At 40.3% G+C, this 22,256-nt stretch overlaps 1 long non-coding RNA gene across 1 annotated transcript; it reads right to left on the minus strand.

The window, feature by feature from the left end:
• Positions 1-1,129: 1,129 nt before the first annotated feature.
• LOC117706291 (uncharacterized) lies at positions 1,130-10,829 on the minus strand. Its single transcript, XR_004606474.2, has 2 exons — positions 10,644-10,829; positions 1,130-1,395 (listed from the first exon to the last, which is right to left on the minus strand). It is a non-coding gene; the product is annotated as an uncharacterized LOC117706291 (long non-coding RNA).
• Positions 10,830-22,256: the final 11,427 nt, after the last annotated feature.

Below are 22,256 nucleotides of genomic sequence, written 5' to 3' on the forward strand. Positions count from 1 at the left end.
ATACAGCTTTCTTTTATGAAGCATGGTTTGATTACTTTGGCAACGGCTGGTGCCCACTCCTTACAGTGTTTGAGTTTCTAGGTTCATCGTAAATAAGGGAAACAAAAGTGTTATATTTCTGACAAATTATGACTGGTCCTTTTTCCCAGTCATCTTTGGTTTCTGAAGGCTAGCCACTACATCATAATAAAGCGGCCAAAGGAGATTGATTGGCAACGAAGGTGAGCTCCGTTGAAATGTAGGTGCCTGCCTTTTGTTGCTCTGGATCAGCCATACTCCCTTGATATATGAATTCTGTGTCAAGTTTGTTAGGTGTTCATAACTGCTTTTACTGAAATACCACACCACGACTCAGTTGCTTTTATTCAACGTCTAAGGGTCGAGTCTATATATAAGGTATATCTAGATAAAATTTAAGAATTTTCAGAGCAAGATTATGCTTGGGGAATGTCTAGTCTGGTAGTCTTTTACTCTGTACACCAGAGGGAGATTCAAATTAGCTTAGAGACATAGTCAACATCATTTCCCGGTTCCCTGAGCAGTTGTTTTCTCTGTTTCTTCAGTACAAGGAACTGAACCCAGGGCCAAAGAGTGTAAGAGTGATACTTTACCACTGAGCTACATCCCATGCCTTTATACCTACCCATCCATCTGTCTGTCTGTGTGTCTGTCTGTCTGTCTAGCCACATATATTCATATTATGAGTATGGTTTTGTTTGTTTGTTTTTGTTTTTTTGTTTTTTGTTTTTTTTTGTTTTTTGTTTTTTTGCTTTTTTGCTTTTTATGTATGTGTGAGTACCACATGCATGCTTGGTGCTAACAGAGATCAGAAGAGGTCATTGCTCTTTTGGAACTGGATTTATAGATGGTTTAAGTCACTATGTGGCTGCTGCGAATTGAACCTGGCTGTGTCTTCCTTAAGAGCCCTCTGAGACATCTCTCCAGCTCCTTTTTAAAAATTCCTTTATTTTCAAACAAGGTCTCATTAATCTGCCCAAATTGGCCTTGACCTTGTCATCCACTTGCCACAGCCTCCCTAGGACCTGGGATTACCACTAGGTTCAACACCAATTCTTTATGAAACCATACATGCCTAACTCATGGAAGTTTAAATAATGAGAACAGTGAGTCTAAAACTCAAAATTGTGTTTTATAGACAACATCAAATAAAATAAAAAATTTTTGTTCCTTTTTCTTTTTTGAAGGAGATTGCCAAGTTCCACGGTCCTGCAGTCAGTAGTAGCAAGGATTGATCCAGTGGAGGGATAAGGCTTGTTGAGGAAGAGTTTGATTTTTTTTTCTTGCCTGAGCTGACTGCAGAGTGTTGCTCCACAGTGAGGAAGTGGAGCATTTAACATCTTGCTCACCTTCTGCATGACCCCTCCTGCCACACCTCTGTTGGGAGACAAAAACAAATACAGGCTGAGAATTCCCAGGGGTTGAGGGCCAGGTAATCCTTTCAGAATGACTCTCACCTGATACTCCCTGACTAAGGTGGGACTCTGAAAAAAAAAAAAAGTAAAGTTTCTCTCTTCTTTCTTTTCTCTATTCCTTCTTGCTTAAGAAAGAACTACCACCCCATCCCAAATTTTTTTTTTAATCTCTGGTGGATAACTTCCTCTTGTACTTTCCTTTGTCAACTGTTCTCCTCAAAGGATAACAAGGGATAATAAGAGATGTATAAAGGATCAGAGTTGGTGACCTGGGAAAATTTAAAGAACGGGTAAAAAATATAGAACAAAAGAGAGAAGTATTTGTCTGACCTTCACGAACAACCAACTAAAAGTCTGAGAACTCAGCACAATGGTGCTGAAGTTTTTTTCCAGTTCTCCCACCATGGGGGCATGAGAGATAAGAAGGGAAGTATAGAAGCCTGTATTCTAGTATGTGGCTTCCTGGTAGAGGTTCAAGCTATCAAGTCCACCTAGAAGACCATTCAACATAGGCTCACTTTCTTTCTTTGTGCTGGCAAGAAGAGGCCTCAGAGGGGTCCTAACCCTTCCCACTCAAATACACTGCATGGCCTTAGATTGAACAGAGGCAACATGGAGAGAGGCCAGACTTCATTCCTGGGTTCTCAGAATTTCCAGGTGGATGTTAAGGTGTAACATTCAAGTTTTCTGATTTTATTGTGTGAGTCCTTTCCTGTAAGGCTTGTTTGATTGGTTGGTTGTTTATTTTTTTTCTTTTCTTTTGTTTTTGTTTTGTTTGTTTGCTTGCCTTGCTTTGCCTTGTTCTTGTTAAATTTGAGCATTCTCTAATTGTGGAGAGAATTCTCTTTATTTTCTCTAAAATTCTAATAAAAGGGCAGGGTAGGAGACATGGGTTCAGATCCCCAGTACCCATGTGACAAACCAGCCCTAGTGGCATGGGTCTGTAAATCTAGCACCAGGGAGTACTGACTGAAGGAGAACTCTTAGGGTTTGCTGGCTACGCGCAGTTCCACAAATGGGGGTCTCCAAACATACATAAGTATACACACACACACACACACACACACACACACACACTCACTCTGTTTCATGCTCTCTCTCTAATAAAAACTGGTTTAAACTCATTTTTTTTTCCAAACCAGACAATATTTTTTTGAAGCCCAATGGCACGTGTACCAGGTTCTGGAACATAAAGTCTGATAAGCCTGTCAGTGTTATAGAACCCAAGAGTCAAGAATCTGCCTCTGTAGCTTTGAACTATTTATTTATTTATTTATTTATTTATTTATTTATTTATTTATTTATTTATTTAACTTTACATCCTGATCACTGTCTCCTCCTCTCCTCTACACCCCATCCCCATTCCCCATCTCCTCTGAGATAGTGGAGCACCCTCCTCCCCACCCCATTACCCCCTCCCCCCTTGCACATCAAGGCTCTGCAGGACTACGTGTTTCCTCTCCCACGGAGGCCAGACAAAACAGCTGAGTTAGGGGAATGGATTCTACAGACAGGGAACAGCTTTTGAGATAACCCCGTCCAGTTGTTCAGGACCCACATGAAGACCAAGCTGCACATCTACTACATATTCGGGGTAGGAGGGTGGAGGTAGGTCCAGTCTGTGTATGTTCTTTTGTTGGTGATTCAGTTTCTGAGAGCCCTAAGGGTCCAGGTTAGTTGACTCTTTTTGTCTTCCCATGGAATTCCTATCCACTTCAGGGTTCTCAATCCTTCCCCTGCCAAACCACCCATAAAGCTTTCCACCAGGCTAAGCTTTATCCTGCCTATAAGAAATCTGGGGACAGGTGATAGAGCAGAGACTGAGGGAATGGCTAAGCAATAACCAGGCCAACTAGAGACCCATCTGATAGGCAAGCAACAATCCCTGACACTATCAATAATTCTCTGTTATACTTGCAGAGAGAAGTTTTGTTTTATTTTTCCAGACAGAGTCTCTGTGTAGCCTTTGCTGTCCTGGAACTTACTCTGTAGACCAGGCTGGCCTTGAACTCACAGAGATGTGCTTGCCTCTGCCTCCCAAGTGCTGAGATTAAAGACATTTGCCACCATCATCAGCTCTCCTCCTCTTCTTCCTCCTCCTCCTCTTCCTCCTCCTTTTCCTCCTCCTCTTCCTCCTCCTCCTCATTTTGAAGGTGGTAGGGAGCAGGATTTCACTGTGTTGTCTTGGCTGTCCTGCTGTTCTGGAACTCACTCTGTAGATCAGGTTGGCCTCCAACTCAGAAATCCACCTTCCTCTGCCTTCCTAGTGCTGGGTTTAAAGGCACATGCCACCATCCCTAGCACAAACATGACTATTTTTAAAAACAGGTTCTCTTTATGTAGCCCTGGCTAGCAGGGAACTCACGGAATAGACCAGGCCAGCCTTAAACACTCTATTATGGATTGAAATTATTTCTTCTGGAACTGGTAAATCAGATACAATTTATGTTTAGGACACGTAAAAAGAGAAAGGTGTATGTATTCTTTCACACAGATGACTCCCAGTTCTGTGACTCTTGTGTGCATAGCAGTGTGTTAAGTTAACACAGGAACCCAAGTGGATAAGTCCCTCCAGAATTAAATGGAAAACTTACCTAAATTGCTGTTGATGCTTTACCATTAAACTTCTGGGGAAGCTACAAATATTTTAAAACAGGCCTTTCAGTATTGTTGCATAAAGGATGAAAAATGAAACCAATGCGTAATTATTGACTATATACTGCATACAAGGCATTGAATAAATATGAGGTTACAAGAGGGCTATTCTTCAGGAAGATACTACCTTCTACTTAGCGGGCTTTCTGATTATCCCTCTGCTTTTCCCTCCAAGAGATTTTCCTTTTGTTTTTCAGTGCAATTTGCTCAGAAAATGAAAACAGCATTTCATCAGAGAAATACATTTAAACTCATTGAAACTGAGTTCTATTCGTATGAAAATACAACACACACACACACACACACAGAGAGAGAGAGAGCTGAGAGAGAGAGACAGAGAGAGAGAGAGAGAGAGAGAGAGAGAGAGAGAGAGAGCTTTGTTTTTTAGAGCCTGTCATGAAAACCTGGGCTATAGAATCCATTCACTTTTCTGTCGGATCCCAACCTGCCAAAATTTGACGTCATCAAGTCTGCCCCAAAGACTAATTCCTGAGTGCAGTTTTCCAGGCTAGCACAGCAGCAGCAGCAGCAGCAGTAGCAACTGTCTTGCCTTCCTCCCTTGGGGAAACCTTCCAGCAAAAGATCCTTTCTCTCAGTCTGCCAGATCTCTGTGCAGCCCTTCCCTAGCCTGTCACCGGGCCCAATCAAAACAAAGGCAACCATCTCCTACAGGTGCCAAACAGTTGACTAAAAGTTGCAGAGGTGTTATTCCTTTTTAACACCTCTGAGGCAGGTCCTCTTCTTCTTAGGTGCGGGAGGATATGAAGCACTCCAGGCTCACACAGCTGGCAAGATGCAGATCTGTTACATTGAGTGGTAGAACCCAAGGTCTGGTAGCCCTCAGTGTTGGACTGCTCCAAGATCGTGAGCCTTCTGAAAGATTTAACTTGGGGGGAGGGGGGCGGAAAGTTTTCTTACTCTAGTCTCCTCACGTTATTTTATGTTTCAAAGTTTTAAAGAACAGAGCAAGATTTGCTCCAACTGAGCACCTACAGTGAGTGGATAACTTCCTTTTTAGTGTGTGATTCTATTTGCATAACATTCACTTTTTCTGGTTTACATTATTCTAACATTAGTGTGACTCCACTTGCTCCATCTGCTTAAGTGGTTTTTGTGTGTCCATAGTCTTGAGTTTCAGACTCATGGTCTCACATACGCTACACAAACACTATACCATACCACTGAGCTACACCACCAACCTTGATGATATTTTTAATCATTTTGTGTGTTCACACATATGTATATATATATTTTTTTGTTCATTTCACATGTGTACGGATGCATGTGAGGGCACACAGAAAATGAGAGGCCAGAGGTCAATATCATAAGTCTTCTATTTCATCCTTTTATTTGAGACAGGATTTCCTCTTGAACCTGGAATTCACTGATTGACTATATTTGCTTGCCAGTAAACTCCAGGGATCTGCTTGTCTATGTACCCTCAACTACAGTGTGAAAGACACATGGCACCATGCCTGGCACTCATGTGGATGCTGAGACTCTAAGCTTGGCTTCTTTATAAACTTGACCATCTCTTCTCAGCTCCCTAATTTTTTTTTTAATTTAAATTTTTATTTTTATTTAATGATATTTTATATTTAATAAACCAAAGTATATCTGTGGATTAAAAAACATGCTGTAACATGTATTGATTGAAATAAAACCCTGTAATTTCTAAGTTTTTTGTACTTATCTAGAGGTAGTTACTTGCAAGCTTAAGTATGTTATATATTTTCTCTGATTTGTGGTTCCTTGATTTTTTGGACTGTGTGTGTGTCATGCTTTCAGACAGGATTAATTGGTGTAGTCCTGAAATGTCTTGGGACTTACTCTGTAGACCAGAGTGACCTTGAACCCAGAGATCCATCTGCCTCTGCCTCCAGAGTGATGGGATTAAGGGCATGCACCACCACGTCCAAGCTGTTCCTAGATTTTATATGGATACATAAAAATTATAACGCATGTGCAAGAATTAAGACAGGGATTCAGGGGGAGTGAAGAGGAAAGATGTTTGATGTGTAATATAAACTTGTAATACAAGTTCAAAAAATGCAGTTCTGAACTAAAGAACTGATTAGGATGGTAGGTACTCTACCAAGGTGTTCTGTGAGAGGCATTGCCTATGAACAGGAAGCAGTACGCCCCAGACGAAATTGTGTCATAGTCTAAACTCTTTCTGCAAAGTAACCCAGAGTCCCATGGTTTAGGAAACTCTCTAGCAGCTGCTTGGGATAGAGAGAGCCTGAGGATGGAAGGCCATAATGAGGAGGCCCTACCTCAAAGGATAGGAAATCGTCTTTATAGAATAAAGGATATTTTGCGTATTCTGGAACTGCGTTTCTTGAGCTGAGAAGAGGGTTTAAGAAGAGGCTGAAGAAATGGCTCAGCTGGAAAAAGTGGTTGGTCTCTTGCAGAGGACCTTGTTTTTCCTTCCCCCAGAACCCTCATGGCAGCTCACATCTACCTGTGACTCTACCTTCAGGGGGTCCACAGGGGTGGCACACACATGCTGCACACACATGCACATACATACCTGCAGGCATGGCATTCAAATATATAATTATTAAAATAAAGAAGATGGCTTAGCAGGTAAAAGCATTGGACCGGCAACACCTGTGAACAAGGCTGAAAGAGAATCTGAAGCCAGAAGAGCTCCTATGCATGCATACACATCTTGGATCAGAATTTGCACAAGCACCAGATTTTAAAGGGCAGGGCACCCTGTCGGTCATGGAGATGGAAGGCTTCCATGGGGTATATACACCCTCTCCCTAAGAGTCCAGAAGTCTCCTGAACTCACTTATTCACCACATATTTTAGCATTGTGAATTTTCTGACTGAATGAGAATTAACCCATTGTTGACTTTTAATATTCCATCACTTTTGATTCTTTATGGGACTTGCTTTTTTTGTAACTACCGAGGGCTGAGAATGATCACTTCTTTGGTAAGGCTCTCCTTCAATCAATCATTCTCTCCTGAAATGACCTGAGGCTCATTGCACACAAACATCGAAACCAAATAGACATACTACCACAGTCTTCCTAACCCTAGAGACACTTAACATGGGTGTGGGTTTGCAGAGCAGGGAAACTAGTATTGACCTGGTACAAACGCTAATAAAAAAATATTGAGAAAAATCAGGGATGATACTGCTGTGACACAAAGGTTTCTCTGTCTCTCTCTCTCCGTGTGTGTGTGTGTGTGTGTGTGTGAGTGTGTGTGTGTAAAATATAGGGATGTGTATGTATGTGTCTATGCTTCTATATCTCCCATGAGTCATGAATTACTTGGCAGTGGACACAAAGCTCAGTCTGAAAACAATAAAAAAAAAATAGTTTGCATTGAATGGATGGAGAAAATGGTTCCCTGTTCTCATGGAAGGAGGTGACTCACTGTATACCAATGCTGAAGGTGCCCAGTCTTCCTGTTCTTTCCTCCACCTTTAGAACAGGGACTGAGACACCTTCCAATGTCACCATTCAACTGGTATCTCCAAAGTCTGAGACTCACAGAATAAACACTGATATAAAATAAGCCTGCAACACTCTCTGGGTATCTCTGATACCAGGATGCTAGTCTGAGAAAGCAAAAGCAAAATTTGGCTTTACAGACAAAGGAAGAAGAGACCCTCAAGTTCTGTGGACATGGCAGAGTTGAGTGGGACAAGGGGTGAAGGCAGGGAAAATAGACTCATGTTCTTTGGGATAGCTTCTATGAACTTTACTTTTTAAGAGTAAAAAAGTTCAAGGGAACTGCTGGACCCCCATTCCAGCCCCTGCTGTTCAAATTCTCCTCTAATTCACCTGTTAGACACCCAAGTGGCAGGACAGCTCAACAGTAAAGGAGCATGAGCTCACAGTTAAAGTATGAACAGGTAAAATACTGCACCATCTTTCCATGTCAAACATCTCGGGCAATCTCGGTTCAACAGAAACTGCAACAGTGAAATATAACAATGAGAAAAAAAAAAAAAACATCCTTTTTCTTTTTGCCCCTTTGAATAATTTTTTTTTTTTATTGTAGAAGTTTCTGGTGTCCTTGTGCTCTGATCCGATTAAACAGTGTTGCTGCTCACTGTCAAAACGAGGAAGCTATTTAGTCACAAATTCTCTAAAGGAAGATTCAGAAGAAAAAGGAATCGCAGCTAATCCTTTCCCAGGTCACACCTAGAACACGTCTCTGCTAATAGGGAAGTTAGTTTTATTTCAAACATAAACATGCATTTTACGACGTGTTCAAGGGATCAGCCCAGAAAAGTCCACTTCCACGTAAAAAGATCAACAGCCTACAAGATACCTTCTGGGGTGAGGTGGGGCTCCTTCTGCCACGGCTGGTGACCTGAGTTGCTTCCTCAGATCCCACATGGTGGAAGCAGAGAAACAACTATCACGACTTGCCTTCTGACATCCATGCATGAATGTACCCACTCCCCCAAAGGTTAAACAAACAAAAAGTGATTTTAAAAGATCAAGTAGGGGGCTAGAGAGGTGACTCAGTGATTAAAAGCACTTGCTGTTCTACTTGAGGACCCAAGTTCAGTTCCCAGCAGCCTTACAGCAGGCAGTGTAAGACGAAGAATCGGTCACCGCCCCCTGGTCTCCATATCTACTGCATGTATGTGGTGCCCAGCTACACATGCAGGCAAAATTCCTACACACATTCCGTAAAAATAAATAGAGCTGGAGCTGGAGAGATGGCTCAGCAGTTAAGAGCACTTTGGCTGCTCTTCCAGAGGACCCAGGTTCAAGTCTCAGTATCTGCATGACAGCTCACACTTGCCTATAACTTCCTATCCAGGGGATCTGACACCCTCACACAGACATGCCCACAGGCAAAATATCAATCCACATAAAAATAGAAATAAAAAATAAATCATTTAAATAAATAAAACTGTAAAACTAAATAAACCTTAAAAAAAGATCAAGTAGAAATAGTATTTTCAATATCACAACGGAGAGCTTGAATATTTCTATTAGAGTACTAAGAGTATAAACAGATATACTGTTATTCTGGCTGTTTTGTGTGAGAATATGCATGAAAGGAATTTGCCACCTTCTGAAAAACTTTGAAGGATTTGATTGATTAACATATAGAATGAATTTTCAAAGAGGGATACATGTAGCTAGCAACAGTTCTCAAACCTGAAACTATCTTGGTAGTACAAAATTATGTCTGTTTTAAGGAAAGCAGCTGGTTATAGCTGGCATAAAACAAAATTTCCCTTGAAGCTCTGCCTAAGCTTTCTGAGGCTGTGATCAAGGTCTTAAAATCGTGGTGTGTGTGTGTGTGTGTGTGTGTGTGTGTGTGTATGTGTGTAGTTGTGTGTACATATGTGCTGTGTGTATGTTTGTGTGCATATGTGTACATACATGCATGTGTATACATATGTGTTTGTGGTATATGTGCAGGTGCACACATGTTGAGGTCAGATGAGGACATTGATAGTTCTGTCTATCTACTATTCTGTCTGTTGATAGTTCTTTCCTCTCTACTCCCTTGGGTCTCTCACTGAACCTGTATCTAGGCTGGCAGCCAGCAAAGCTCTGGTATCCTTCTGTCTTCACCTCTGAAGGTGCTGAGATCACAGTTGCCTAGATTTTAGTCTGTGTGTGCAGGGAATCTGAACTTAAGTTGTCATACTTTGAAGCAATCCCTTGCACCCATTGAATCATCTCTCCAAACCAAGATGAATGTTTCTTCACTCCTAGTCACTTGTCAGTCTAACATTTATACTGACATGCATTCTGATGGCCCAGTCCTATGTGCAGTGGAGGGCAGTGACACCAAGAGGAAGAATCCCAGTGGAATTTTACAGAGAGAAGTCTGTGAGTACCAACGGCAGAGATCTGAGATCCCCGTTAGATAGTCAGACAATGTTCTTTTCTGTTTCCAAAGTCCCCATCAGAAACCCACTTCACCCTCTTAGTGCAGAATTGTACTGACTTCCAAACAGCCCTCTTTTCCTCCAGCCTGTCTCAATTTAGACTTGTTTTTCTCCTGTCCCATGTGCCAACCCCACTGGCCTTCAGTTTCAATTCTAATAGATGCGGATCTATTCTGGTCTGAGTAGCACCTTAGCCAGGGAGTTTATTCCTGTCTGCCTGGTGTCTCTTTCCTGTGAGAAGTTCTGCCCCATCTCTGTACTGGGCTCTCTCAAGCTCTACCTCATCAATAGATGAGTTTAGAAGAGACCACAGCATAGCAACTTCAGTGAGCTATTAGTTATTGCTGGCTGTTGGAATATTCAGAGAACATATTAATAAGTCAAGCAATGGCTATCAGAGCATCCCATCAAATGTTTTAAATATATGGCCCTTAAAAAACAAACAAACAAACCCAGGAGCTTATAGAGCATCTAAGGTGGGGGTAATAAAAAGATAATAAGCTAAGAAAGATAGAAACTACACGTTCCCTCTCAGATTGGGTCTCTAGAATGTGAGAAAAATGAGAAGAGATGTGTCATAAGGCAGGAAAACTGCAAAGGAAATAGGCTGTTTCATAACCTTAGTCATATACTCCAGAATCACAATTCAAGGAGAACATTTCTTCCCACCTTATGGACCTTTCCCTTCTGTTGACTTGAATCTTCCTTGACAACCAAGCAGACAAGCACCCTGGCACAGGCGGTTGATACAAGCGACATGATGCAGCCCATCCGACGTGTTGAACACACCCCGTGGCAACCACCAGTCTGATTCAAGGCAGGATAAGGAGAGTTCAGTGCACAATGTGGTGTTTAGGGAGGTGATCTGGAAGCATTAAACATGCAGCGTCGGCAGAAACTGTTTTGTGAATGTGTCAGTAGTCTCTCAAGCACATGAAAAACCAGATTTACAGTCCCTGGATTCAAGATTATTATTATTATTTTTTTATTCCTAAAGTATTTACTATTGTATAGTAGACAAATATTATCCCTGTTTTTCAGCAGTAGAAACTGAAATGTTAAAAGGTTAAGCAACATTCACAAAGTTACACGGTGAGTCATTTTCTGAATCAGGAAATGAATCGGTGCCTCCGATTCCCTTCTCCATGATTTGACCAGCCAAGAAGTCATTTAACACTCTCTACTAACTACTAAAGTGATTTTTTTTCCTTTGTTTCCTCACACTAGGCACTGAACAGATTTTTCTGAGACTTAAAAATCATAAAATGTGGTAGGAGTTCAGGAGCTGTAGCACTTAGTCAATAACATGAATTCATGTAACTAGTTGTATGGACCATTGGTTGAATAGAAAAGCCAAAATCTTCAGTTTTAACTTGTATGGCCTATACCTTGAAAACATTATCTCTTTGCCTTCTGAAATATAGGAACACTGTTCCCCACTGCAGAATTCAGCAGTTGTATGAGTATGAATTTTGTAATGTGCTTTGAATTGGATGGCTTAAAATTTAAATTTTTTTTTCCTTTATTGTAGAACTTTATGAAACCTTTCTAAGACCCTTGACTAATTTTTTTTTTTAGAAATTTGCAAACTTTATCTTAAAAACAACAGCAAGTATAAAACATCACACAACAAATTTAATCAGATCCTAAGGCTGTACAACGCAATGAACTATTGAGTTGCGATTCCCATTCAAAGCAAGCCATGGAGCTCCACAGTGAATATTATATATTTTTATCCAAAGTATTTATATATACTTATAATAAGCCAATTTTATTGACAAATATAGTTCAGAAGAGTATTTTAAGGGCTGGGGATATAGTTCAATACGTAAGGCACTTGCTACATAGTATGAGGACATGAGTTCAAATCCCAGCACCCACGTAAATGCCGAGTTGGTAGAGCAGTCTCTTTGCAACTCCAGTGCTCTGGAGATACAGCACACTTCTGGGGTAAGTTACCTGGCTAGACTAGCCTATTTAGCAAGCTCTGGGTTCAAGTGACAGACCCCCCTTTCAAAAATGTTAGAAACGAGTATTTTAGTCCTAAGTACTTGTATCAAGCCAGTCTTTGTGACATCCAGTCTTTGTGACATCTAGTCTTTGTGACATCCAGTCACTTTAGCACTCTTAAGGTGGAAGTAAGCCACCGTGTTAGCCAACTCTGTCCCCAAAAGTTTATGGCGTATGACTCCTTAATCCTTCTGGCATCCGTTCCATGTTTCCTGTCTCTATTATCTTTAGCTACTTCTCTTTTAAAGCCTTGTCAGAAACCCCAACCTGCGCTCCTTAGTATAACTGGAATTTTGCTTTGTGTAGGATTTGTCTTTTAAAGGGAACTTATTAGCTAATGGGGAGGAATGACAGACACAAGGTATAAAAGAAAGAACCGAAGCCTAATGGATTTCAGATTTAATTACTGTTAACTAGAGGACTCCATACTCCAAATGCTGGTTTGAAAAGTCAGTACTGTGGACCCCTAGACTTCTAATACTTTAGTCTCTACCCTCTTCTTTGTGTAAGCACCATCAAATAAGACTCCCAAGAAGCCTCATTTTAGGACCTCACACTTTGCTCTCCATTTAAGTGTGAAGTCTCCAAATCTTTCAGCCTGCTTTGGTTGTACCATGGGGAATCAGTATGGTGTGACTATGTTTACATCAGTTAAGAACAACATTGAATTGTACTTAGAACAGACAGTGTCCAGAAACAGAACATACCTGAGTGCTGAGTTTCCCACCATCAAACCATCAAGCTGGGACGCCAGATTCTGGATGTGGGTTTGGAGTTGAGTGACCTCTGCAAGTATGTGTTAATGCCTTTACTTTATAGATAAACAGAAAAGTACCAACAGGCAAAATGTCATTCTAGACTATATAAGTGCATATTGGTAGATCTTGACTTTGGGTCCTTTTTTACCTTTAAAAGATGAGCACTATCTGTGTTTGGGAGTTGCACTCGCATCCCTAAAAGATGTTGTCTGTGTGACACCTTGAGTGGCCAGCTGGTTAAAACAGTTCCTATGGAACTTCCTGAGAAGAAGCCACACTCCCCTGAACGTTAACTCAGGGGCTGTCTTTAGTGACACCCTATCAGCTGTAAAATAAACAAACTAATTAGTTAATTAACAGCTCTTTTAAAGAGACATTAGAGATGATAATGAGAAGTATACAGCAAGCATAATATGTATGTTGAAACATAGCACCTCCTTAACAAAGCAAACCGGTTTGTTAATATCGTCGTGTTATCTCTCCATATGCTACTTTCTGAAGAGGAGGAAGATGTCATATGCCATTTATTCCCACCCTTAGTACAGACAGGCTGCAAATGCTAAACCAGGGGAAATACCAGGCTCCTATGAACTCTACTGCACCAGTGAGGAAGACCCAGACTTATCTGAGGTGTGCTTCTGTTTAAGACACCTTATTTAGTATAGTTAGCCTATAGTATTCATTAGCCTTGCACATATAGCCAATAGCAGTATTACTCGTGGGTGAAAAAGGCTTATTTAATAAGTGTATTTTCTCTTTGAGGCACATCTTAGCTGTATTACATATAGGACCCTTAGAAGTCACAACGATACCCAGGGTTGTTTTAAAGCAGTAAATCCCAAGTTTAATTAAAAGGAGGGCAGGGCACATGTTTAGAGTGTGAGCTCTAAAACAAGGAGGTGGGTGTGGCTTTACTCTACCTCGTCCTGCTGGAACTTCAAACCTGTTGCCATCTGTGCTTGCCGGTGAATGGATGCAAAATGTTCTGAGTACTGGGTTTGAACTTATGAATAAATGCTAGCAAGCAGATTGACTTCACAAAGACAGAACTGGCAAGGAGAGTTGGTAGGGCTGGAGAGCTAGTTTAGAGGGTAAGAGTGCTCACTGAACAAACACGAGGACCTGAGTTCAAATCTCCAGCACTGATATGAAAAGGTGGCCATGGCTGTACATGCCTATAAGCCAAACATTGCAGGGAGGAGGCAGTCAGATCCCGAGAGCTTCCTAGCCAGCTAGTCTAACCAAAACAGTGAACTTCTGGTTCAGTGACAGGTCTTGTCTCAAGGCAATAAACTGGGCATGAATAAAGGAAGGCTACTAGGATCCTCTGCCTCCCCTCTCCTGTGCTCACAGGGGCATGAACCTACACACTCATATACATGCTACAGGGTGGGGTTGGGCAGGACAGGGCAGGGCAGGGAGGGAGAGAAGGAAGGAGGAAGGAATGGCCAATATAAAATAAACAAATGAGAAAAAAAACCCATGAAAATCATTTTAAACCTGTGGCCACTTATATCCCCATGGGATACAGCGGGATGTCAGTAGACCCAGTTCTTACACCGGGAAGCTCAGTGGTCAGTTATTAGCACAATCAACCACTTAGATTCAAGCTGTCCCATTTCAAAGCCACTGGGGCATTTTCAATGATAGTTCTGAGGCTAAAGTCAACTCAAGTATAAGAAACTGAAAATTACTGTGTCACAAAATTAAACCAGTCCGAGGGATAACAACTTAAAATAAATGTTAGTAACAACATATGATAGTAGGTCCAAAATTGGAAAGGAGTAGGAATTGGAAGATGCTTTGGCACGTATGCTAGCTTTTCATTTCAGCGTAACTGTTGCTATAATATCCTCCCACTAACTTTTTCATATGAAGTGCTATAATCCCACGCAGTCCACATGATGCTCTGTGCTATTAAGTGAAGTGACAGAAAAATAAGTGAGAGAACAGCAGGGTTATAGCTCCCAATGATTTGGAATCCAGACCCAGAAAACAAGTGGTACAAATCACATCATACGGAAGTTAGAAGCACGGTAAGTGTTGAGGAGTTGATACATGGTGAATGAACTTCATGATGCAGTTTTATTATCAGTGGGCTTGTATCTCATCTAAAGTCCACGCAAAATGATTGCTGCAGCGCATCATGTATTGGGGGTATTTTTATAGTCTATGGGTTATAGCATGCTTGGTTTCCCTGGAAGAGTTTAATTTTCAAAAGATACAAATTGAAATGTGTATTGACAAGTATGGGGAATATGTTATTAATGCTGTTGTACAGGCAGAAGCTGATTTTCATGCAGTCAAAAAAAAAAAAGAGAGAGAGAGAGAGAGAATGCTTAAAATAGTTCAGATTAACAGCAGGGTTGTAGACCCCTCTACATCACAGAAGACCTCACAGAGATCTGGCTATGCCCAAGCCTGTGAAGTCTGAAGTTCAAGGAATTCAATTCCATGTATAGCAAAGCCATCTCTCTCACAATTTTCTAACCAACGAACATTGCGTGGGAAATTGGTTCCATATGGTTTCAAGTCATTTATGCAACTTGAATAATTAAAAGATTCGTTGGTAAGAGCCTCCTGGTGTCTTTAGAGTCAGGAAATTATCTTATGCCAAAAGTAGACACACTCAAAAAACCCAAAGGTCAAGTTAAGTTTGAAATTTCACATTCCAAAATGTAATTATCCTAACAAAAATTGCTCGATATTCTCCTCTTATCATACAGCAGAGAAATAAAAAGCCCCTTTATTCCTGGGCAGCGTTAGTTATTCGTTTTCATACTTGAAGAGGGTCTGCTTATATATCTTTCTCTTGTTAAATCTACAGCTGAGTATTTACTGGAAAAGTTCCTAGAGCAGTAATGACATTTTCAACAAAATTCTGTCAGCTGTTTTCAGAATAATAAATACATTTTGTTTCAATATATCTAAATATTTCTACTAGGAGTTGCATTTATAATTCCCATTTTGTAGATTTATGAATCAAGGACTTCATATATTAGGTAGCCTGAGAAAGAATATTCTAACTGTGTAGATTGCCTTTAATGCTTTAGACATGGTTACTGTTTGGCAGGCTTTAAGGCAACAGAAAATAACTTTAGTCCCAGTGAAAAATTGTACAAAGACACAGTTAATCTATGTACTTCTGGAAAAGGGATTTGAGCAAAATATAAAAAGGAGGAAAGTTGAAACCTTGACAGTGTTTCCTGCACGTGGATAAATTTGAGTTGAAGACCTGTATTCAGATTCTGACTCCCCCATGTATAGCTAGCTAGTTCTATGACTTGAAGCAGTTGCTTGATCTGAATTGCCATTCTTTTTCTCTAAAGGGTTTTATATATTGGAAAGCAGGGGCTGGAAGATGGCTTGGTTGCCTTGCAAGCATGTGAACCTGAAATATGCCAACACAGAGCCCATGTAAAAAGAGCTGGCTACTGGTGTACCTGTACACTGATTATCCTAGTACAGGTGAGGCAGAAACTGGCAGGTCCTCTAGTCTATATAAAGGGTTACAGGCCAATGTGTACCCTTGTTGCAAAGAGATAGATTCTACTTGAGGAATGAAATTCAAGGTTGTCTTCTGGCTTCTACATGCTCACATATGCAGAAGCACCCATAGAAATTGAAAAGTACTATATAAATTAACAACAACAACAACAACAACAACAACAACAACAACAAAACGGGTCTAATACAGAAATAATATTGTATCCCCACCTATAATGAAACTGGAAATAAATGAACCAATCTTATTATTTATTTTATCTGTTTGATATTAGAGACAATGTTTTCCTCATCCTCACTGTAACATAAAATTTTACAGAGCATTAAACTATTATAAGAAATTATTTTTTAAAAGATACAAATTCTCTATTTCTTTATTTTTGCACAATATTTGAAAAAAATGAAACAAAATAATAATAGTCCTTGTTTTGGCTTATTCACTCTAGATTTAAAAGCTTTTATTAATGTCTTGGAAAACTAAGTAAGTGGCCAACACAGGCAATATCCTCTCAAACATGGGACTCCTTCAAGAAAAAGAAGATGTGAGGTGAGAAAGGAAAAAAAAAAAAAAAACCCATTGGGTTGGAAACAAGCTGATATCTGCCGGAACAATCCATCACAACCACCCTTTGCTGTGAATATTGTACTTATGCTATAATTAAAAATGGATTTAAAAGAAGTAGGGCAGAACATCCCAGACTGCGGCTGTCCTTCACCTTCCAGAACAAGCACGCCTGGTGTTAAATTTAGCCAGTGGCCCTCAGCTAAACCAAAGCTGTCTGGCCATGTCTTAACAATAGATAGACAGTTTCTCTCAGAGATGTTTCTAGTAAGACAGAAGAGGGAAGTTGTATTGTTTTTAACATAGAGATATCCCGAGGAGCTAAGATACTCAATGTACGCTTTCCTCTCAATGGATGCTTGCAGCTTTAAGCATAGGCAATTCTAAATATACCAGGGTCTTTTATGTGCTTGTATGACCTTTCAGTACGATAGTTTGCCAAGTCAATGACTATATAACACTGCACAGGGGCCCTGCTAAATCATATGCCCTTGACATGGAACCTCCCTTCTCCCAGCCGACGAATTGCTAAGCTTTTTCCCAGGTGAGAAAGCTGCTTCTCTGCTCTTTACCCTTCCTCTTCAAAAAAATACTGAGTTCCATTGTGTTTACCCAGAAACCAGGCTTTGTGGCAATTAAGAGATTCCTAAGTGGCAGAGGCTAACTTACCAGTAGAGCTGGATTCCAGCTTTCCATGGTAACACCCAACTTCCCTTCCTTAACCACCTCCTTCGAGTCGCCCAGACAATTCTAATCCTACCCCTGTGGTTACTCTGAAAGCCATCCAGTTTGGTTATCAGAAAGGATCTGTCTTAAGCAAATATTTGCCAGAGCCTGTTTTACTCTTTTGGGGAGAGAGCAAAGGAAGGACTGGATTCGCTTAATCCCTTTTGATCACACGATGTGGATGGTGAGAGGGTAGTCAGGGCTACCAGTGCTGGAGCCCAGCCTGCAAGGAGCCTTGGCCCTTCATTGCCTAGATGATCTATGATCACAGACCTCAAGGGACTTGATGGACGACTTATCACCAGGGTGACTATCACCTCTTTTTGTCACCCAAGACACATCCCTTTCTCTGCATGGCAGGAATCCAGGAACATTCCATGAGGGTTACAGCATTTTTTTTTTTTTTTTTTTTTTTTTTTTTTGCAATAATAGGTCTTACCTTTTTCTTGGTTCCATGAACTCTTTAAATGTCAAAGTGATTCACACAGAAGGAAGGGACTGATCCTACACTCCTCACTGAAGAGCTCAAAGATTCAAGATCTCATGAAATGAAGCAAGGTTATCTTCTGGATAATCAGGCAGTACATGCTGATCTCCAGCATACACTGGCCGGCACGCAGCCAGCCAGTCTCTCAGAGAAAAAGAAAAGGAAAAGACAGGATTTTTTACCCATTTCAGGTACCCTGAATGACTATGAAGACTGAAGAAAACCTTTCTCCAAATTTAACTGCATGTCCAACAAATATCGGCATGCGTGGATTTAGCCCTTCGTCTGCCTCCCATCAAAATCTGAACTAAGTTACCCTTCAACAAGAGAGACCAGGTCAGAATGAATGTATCTGTACACTCACGACAAAGAAGCTCAAGACCTTGCCTCCAGAGGGAAAAACTTACTGCACATTTTAAAATTCATGTATTTATTGAGTTGTGTTTCTTCTGTATAGTGGAGCAGAATCCCCCTCCCTCCTTTCCCACCCATGTCCTACCGGTATGAGCCGAGTCAGGGATAAATCCTAGTAACTCATCTTAAAAACCCCCTTTTAACAGGACTCACCCTTATCTACTGTCAATTTTTCTCTTCCCCGGAGACCTTGGAGATTTGGAATATGCTAGAAACCCATGTTTTTTTTATTTATTTATTTATTTATTTATTTATTTTTTTATCACATAAGCTTCAACTTACTCCAACCAGACTTTTGTCCCTACATCTCCAATTAAATGACTAAGCCGGCCAGAGCCATGAAGAGTCTCCAGGGCTTAAATGCAGACATCAGTTCTTAATCTGTTAGCAGCATTAACAGATTTAGTCAACCTGTGAGTAGCATTTGAAACAACTGCATCTAAAAGTTGTCTGGACTGTAACCATGGGCATTATTCTAGGAGCCCCCATATTAATCTCCCCTTATCAGGTGACATTCCCCAACTCTACTTCTTCTACTTTTTCAATCCAGATTTGATACTTATTTCAAGCAAGAATAGATGAGCCAATTAATTTTCACACTCAATCTTAGGTGTTCTAACAAAAACCTTATTAAGTATGAGGGGAAACAGCATATGGCTCGACTCTGCTCACTTAACTGCCTTTGGTAACATTTCCTTGTTAACAACCTTACTGATAAGATTTTGAAATATGAAGATTATCAAACACTGAAGTTTTATCCTAGGCTTTAAAAAAATGAGCGCAGTACCATGTGGATTCCATGACAAATTTGATCAATGAAAATAATTCTATCTGTGCATGTATGTATGAAAAAGTGTGTGTGTGTGTGCGTGTGTGTGTGTGTGTGTGTGTGTGTGTGTGTGTGTGTTGTATTAGCATTTGTACTGCACATGTACATGTCTTTGAAGGGCACCTCAGGTATTCTCATGCCAGCCATTTGTTATCTCCGCCCTCACAGTGCTTCGGGTATAAATATACGTGTGACCACACTCAGCTTTTTGTATGAGTGTTGGGGATTTGAACTCAGATCCTTATGCTTGTAGTTTTATACGCTGAAACATTTTTCTAACCCCAGAATGTTTTTTTATTGGGCTCTCTCTCTCTCTCTCTCTCTCTCTCTCTCTCTCTCTCTCTCTCTCTCTCTCTCTCTCTCTCTCTCTCTGTGTGTGTGTTTGTGTATGTGTTTGAATGTATGTCACTTGAGTGAGAGTGCCCTGAGAGACCAGAAGCAGATGATGAATCCCCCGGGGGCTTTGAGTCTCTTGATGTAGGTACAGGAAACTAAACATGCAGGTCTTTCAGAAGAGCAGAAAGCTCTCTTAACCACTTATCCATCTGTTTTTAGCCCCTAAAAAGAATGCTTAAAATCAGCCACTGCCAATCATTAATATGAATCTTCATTCTCAAGTAACTATAGTGAGTAAAATCTTTTCTTCACATTTGCCTTTTGTTTAGCCTCTACATTTTAGGCCTGTTCATTTTGCTTTGGGCTCAGCTCTGAGTTCCTATTATTGACCTGTATTTTCATGACCAGGAAGCATTATGCCCAGCAGGTTCCTAGCCTGTCTGATCCTGTCCCATGCTTGGTAACCAAGTGCTACCTTACTGATTGTGGTCTGTTTAACTCCATGCTTCCTGGTTCTTGACCTTGGCTACAGAAAGGATTATGAAATATTCTTAATAATCTTTATCTAGGAAGCTAGTTTCCTGTAATAAGAGGACACTGACTGTAAGATTTTAATTTCTGCATGAATGCAAAATGAGACCATCAGTTAGATTTGCACTATGAATGTTTTTCCTATGGGTACGCAAATGGTTAAACCCATATGAGTTTATTAAATAGTTACTTTTGACAACGGTTCCCTCCCTTTGTCATGTGACATTTACAACTGACCCAGAGTGCCTGAGACTGGCATTGCTAATCCCTGCTTTGAAGAGAATTGTCTTCTGGCTTAAACTGCCTTTATTTCTCAGTTAAGAATGAGACCATTGAAAGCTTGTGAGGACGGGTAAATGGGGGATGGTCTGCGTTACTGTAGGGAACAATTTAGAGCAACAGGGTAGTGGGGTACAAAAGCTACTTTTAAAAACTGTAATGTTATTTGCTATCTCAATAAGCAATAGACTTAACTAGGGGAGAAGAGAAGCAGGAAAAGAGAGAAGGGAGGGGAGGTGGAGGAGAGGGGAAGGAAAGGAGGGAAAGAAGAGAAGAGAAGTGGAGGTAGGATTCACTTCCCATAAGATGCACTAATCAAATATCTCACAAAGTGTGGGAATTTATTTGGAAAATTTAGTATTCTTCCTGCAGAGACAGCTCAATTCTAAAACAGTTTAGTCTAAATTACATCGTTAAAATTAACTTGAATGTGTTACATGAAACACAAAAAGGCTTCAAGTAAGAGAAATTAGTTAGGAGCCCAAGGCCTTTTAATATAATAAATGAATTACAACAGGCCTGGAGTTCAAGTATACCTCATGATGATTTTTTCAAAAGGGTATGCGTTCTTGTGACCATTTAAAAATAATGGAGTAGTCATGCTTTTCTTACTGACTCTGCCTGCCAGTAAACAGAACACCTTCTCTTAGCTATTTGTTTGCATATTTCTACATAGAAAAAACCAGAGTACTGTAACTTATCTTCTAAGACCTTAGAGTACTTTGGGGACACTACATTTATGCTAATTTATAAATATTAATGGAAGCGAGGACAGAAGAGTTTCTGACTTAAAGAACAAACCCCCAACATTTTTACTAGCGTCTTCTAGAAAGAACAGCACATAACAAAAGCTATCACTGCCTATAGCTCTCCTGGATATCCAGAGATCAGAATCCTCAGAAGAGAGGCCAACATTTGACTCAGCAGAAAGATTGATCCCTGTTGTTGGATCCTCCCACTTGGAATAATGTTCCAGACAGTTGGTGCTACCACTCCCTCTGCAGAATAAATACACGGATTCTGCTTTAATTATCTGTCAATCATTCCTTAACGTGAAATTCCCAGAAGTGTATGATAGAAAGCCTTTGAGAGTCATTTTACAAGAGCCAAAGATTAGTCTTTATGGTTTAATTCTTGGAAAACACCCTGTGCCTAACATTTCATAAGCATGGCCCAGGGTGGTCCCTAGCCTGGACAAGGAATATGCACCCCAAAGGGTCGACGTGCTACTTGTTTTAGCCTATAAACATTTGTTTGAGAGGGCTGGCTTAAGCTTCTAGATATAGAGGAAGTACTGGCATAGTAAGGCTTAAGAAAAGCCTCCATGTTTAGTTATACCTATCCCTTTCCTGTTAAGATAGGGCCTAGAGAGAAATGGTAAAATGTAAAAGAATAACAAACCAAAATATTTTGTTACTGTATGTATATGTATGTATATGTATATATGTATTTATGTATGTACACATATGTAGGTATATGTGTGTGTCCATATGTGTAGATGTATGTGTATATATACATGCATGTACACACATGTACATAATGTACATATGTATATATGTATGCATGTGTACTGGTGCACACATGTATGTATAGATGTATATAGGTGTACATATGTAGGTATGTACATGTATGTATGTATGTGTACATGTGTACTAGTATATGTTAACTGAGGTGGTAGAGATAATAGTTGAATCATAAGCTGCAGACTATATTGCTAAGTCCTTTGGTATTTAGTAAGTTGCTTTTCTACGAATTCTTCCTCTGACTTGAAATGAATCTTCATAGTTCATATGGAATTAAAATAACCTACATAGGCTTCAGGTGATATATTAACCACTTGGCTACT

The sequence above is a fragment of the Arvicanthis niloticus genome, chromosome 3 (genome assembly GCF_011762505.2).
Source record: "Arvicanthis niloticus isolate mArvNil1 chromosome 3, mArvNil1.pat.X, whole genome shotgun sequence".
Taxonomy (NCBI): domain Eukaryota; kingdom Metazoa; phylum Chordata; class Mammalia; order Rodentia; family Muridae; genus Arvicanthis; species Arvicanthis niloticus.